The sequence below is a fragment of the Erinaceus europaeus genome, chromosome 10, assembly GCF_950295315.1.
Source record: "Erinaceus europaeus chromosome 10, mEriEur2.1, whole genome shotgun sequence".
Lineage (NCBI taxonomy): Eukaryota > Metazoa > Chordata > Mammalia > Eulipotyphla > Erinaceidae > Erinaceus > Erinaceus europaeus.
The window spans coordinates 56,813,051-56,816,725 of NC_080171.1; positions in this window are offsets into that span (position 1 = coordinate 56,813,051).

Genomic DNA, 3,675 nt, shown 5'->3' on the forward strand with positions numbered 1-3,675 from the left:
AAAAATGGCCGCCTCCCACTATCCTAGTAGCCCTTCTATTGGTCACCGAAGAGAGGAAAAAGCAAGAGAGAAAGGCGGAAGCTAGAGGGCTTTTATGGGAGAAATTCCTGAAGTGGCAAGTTGGGATAGCATTGGCCGGGAAAGGGGGTGGAGAGAGGCAAAAGACATGCTGGGAAGGTGGAAGTGTCCTAGCAACTGTAGCAATACCCTGAGGGGATAACGTGGTGGTGGAGGAGTCACTTTAAAACAAGGCAGAAGATTGATATGTAAATAATAATACTTGGATGGAAATATGGTAGTTTGTGGGTCCTGCCTAACTCAACCACATCTATACAATATCCCAACAGACAAGGTACTGGGAAGGCCTGCAAAATGCTGTTCCTTATGGAAGCAACCAGTGGTTGTGGAGAGAGGGATCCAATTTCATTCTTGTGCAGTTTTTCATTTAAAAGAAAGAAAAAAAAATGTATTGAAAAGACCTAGGCCCATCATATTTGTGTGGGATTCCAAAGATTCCCTAACTAGGGGCCCAGATAATAAGGTGGTGTGATACTGACCAAAAGGGCCATTATTAAGTAGGTCAGTCTCTTGCCCTTATCCAACTTTTGTAGTCCTTTCTTTATCTGATGATCTTAGATTTTCTCTCAGTTGTTTAGACATTATCATTTGTTGAACCCAGCCAGAATTAGTTTTTGGGGTCTATCTTCTTTGGGCCTTTCTGCTAGGCTGCCCAGATAATTTGGCCTAAGTCCAATCAATTAGAGAATTTATAATGCATTATTTAGGCACTTCAACCATTATTGAGCACTTTGACTTTGAGTTATATAATTACTCCTTGCTTATGGATATGTGTACACCTGTACTCAGTATCCTAAACCCTAGCCTATATCTGGTATCTGTTACTTAGTTAAATGATGTGCCATCTAACATGGATGTAGGTAGTCCCATATGTTAGGAAAGATTTCACTAGCTTTGAAGACTTGCAAGGTTGACTTCTCAGGTTTGATATCTCTGGTTACAGTCTGCAGTAGGAATTTGGTAGCAGCATAATGTGGGGTGGCAGCACCAGTAGCAATTTGGTTGAAGTCGATAGAGGTGATATGGCAGTAAGGAATCATAGAGAAGAAATATCAGAAAGTATGGGTATAATCCTAGAGGTACCAGGACTAGGAGAAATGAAGATCTTAAGAGAATGCAAGGAGTTTCTTATAGTCTTAGAAAGAGCTTAGAATATCAATAATTAATTATTATTATAACCAGGCTAGTTGGGGTGTTTGTTTTCTATGATAATCCAATGGTTAGTCTCTATATTAATATACTTGATTTCACTATACTTTGAACTACTGGTATCTGAACCTCTTTGCATTTTAGATACTTACAGGACAGGTCATGATCTGTCTGGCCTAAAGTTGTAGTTGATTTAGGTGTTTAAAGAGCTATATTTGCAGATATATTTTTAGAGCTCCTTGAGAAATTTAATCCCATTACTAGAATTTGATCATTTTGCACATCTAAGATATTAAATGTTTAGGCCAAAGCAAATATTTGTGCTTAGGGCTATGGTCTAGGCAGTTAAGGAACTTGAGATATTAAATCTATCTCCCCCAATATGGCATATTAATAGTGATTTATGAGAATATAAATCAACAGGACTAAAATTTCACACCTTTTCTGCCACTAAAAGTCTGTGCCCTCCCCCCACCCTGGGTAGTCACTATAGTTTTCCAGTTTAAATATGGGTTGTGTTGTGTCCTGCTGTTTATTTTAAGTATGTGTGTTCAGTTCTCTAAATTCTGTATGAGTGAAACCATCCTGGGCGGGGGTACATAGCACAATGGTTATGCAAACAAACTCTCATGCCTGAGGCTTTGTCAAGTCCCAGGTTCAATCCCCTGCACCACCTATTAAGCCAGAGCTGAGTAGTGCTCTGGTTTAAAAATATTAAAAAAAAAAAAAATCCTGTGGCTTTCCTTTACCTCTTTGCTTACTTCACTAAGCATAATGTTCTAAGTTCCATCCATTTTATTCCAAAGGATGTAAAAATAATCTTTTTTTAATTGCTGAGTAGTACTCCATTGAGTATATCTCCCATAACTTTTTATTCAGTCATCTGTCAGAGGGCATTTTGGTTGCTTCCAAATTTTGGCTATTGTGGATAATGCAGCTATGAACATGTGGGTACATATATCTCTTCAAATTAGTGTTATTCTCTCTTTTGGATAAATGCCTAGGAGTGAAATTGCCAGACCATAAGGTATTTCCATCTGTATTTGCATAAGGGTTTTCTATACTGTTCTCCATAGTGATTGTACCAATTTTATTCACCTACTTTTTTATGGTCCTGGCTTTTCTTCCTTTCTAAGTCACATCTATACATATTACTACATCTGAATGTCCTTCCTTTTTTTCTTTTCTCTCTCTGGGTCCTGATGAAGTTGGAGTTCAGAGCCCTTTGCTAATTTTTCCCTATCATTTCTCCCCCTCTGGGAGTATGGAGCAAAATTCTTTTTGGGGTGCAGAAGGTAGGAGTTCTGTCCTCTGTAATTACTTCTCCACTGGACATAGGTGTTGGCAGGTTGTTCCATACCCCAATTCTGTTTCTGTTTTTCTGGAGAGGTGAGGTTCCAAGACACTTTGGTTTGTTCATCTGCCCAGGGAAATCAGAATGGAATAATAATAGCACCTGCAGCTTGGTGGCTGAAAGGTGGTAAGATATAAAGCAAGAAAAAAAAAGTTTAAAAAACAGGAACCAAAAAGTAGGAATAGAGCAGGTGGGAATAGAGATCTGAGGGTGGAAAGAAGCTATGAAGTCTATTTTAGGTATTTTCTTTTTCTTTTTTTTCCTCCAGGGTTATTGCTAGGCTTAGTGCCTGCACCATGAATCCACTGCTCCTGGAGGCCATTCCCCCCCCCCCTTTTTGTTGCCCTTTTTGTAGCCTCGTTGTGGTTATTATTATTGCCATTGTTGATGTTGTTCATTGTTGGATAGGACAGAGAGAAATAGAGAGAGGAGGGGAAGACAGAGAGGGGGAGAAAAAGATAGACACCTGCAGACCTGTTTCACTGCCTGTGAAGTGACTCCCCTGCAGGTGGGGAGCCGGGGGCTCGAACCGGGATCCTTACGCTGGTCCCTGCGCTTTGCGCCACATGCACTTAACCCACTGCACCACTGCCCGACCCCCTATTTTAGGTATTTTCTTAGGGGCCTATGACTTTAGTAACTTTTGCTTGATCTTGATAGCTAACATGCAGGTGAATTAAAGATACTGTCTGGGAAGATGTTGAGAACAGACCCTAGAAAGTTGGATTAGGGCAGAGAGTATCTTGTAAATGTGAATAAAGTATATAAATATAGTTAACTGCTTATCCCATTTATCTGATTTAGGATATATTTATTTATATATTAATATATATGTATTTATTTTGAATATATATATATATATATACATACACACACACAAATTTAGTACGGAAGCCTGTGTAACCTCTGAGTTCCTGAGCTCACACTCCATGGTCACAACTGTGAACATTCTAGACTGCAGTAATTTCAGTACTAGTCTTCCTCAAGTGGCAGAGTAGGGATGACCCAGCCACCCTTTAGAGAGTGGGGAACTCCTACCACTGCTGCTTTATAGTGAGGGCAAAGTCATAGAGACCCAGAAGAGGGCTTATGAT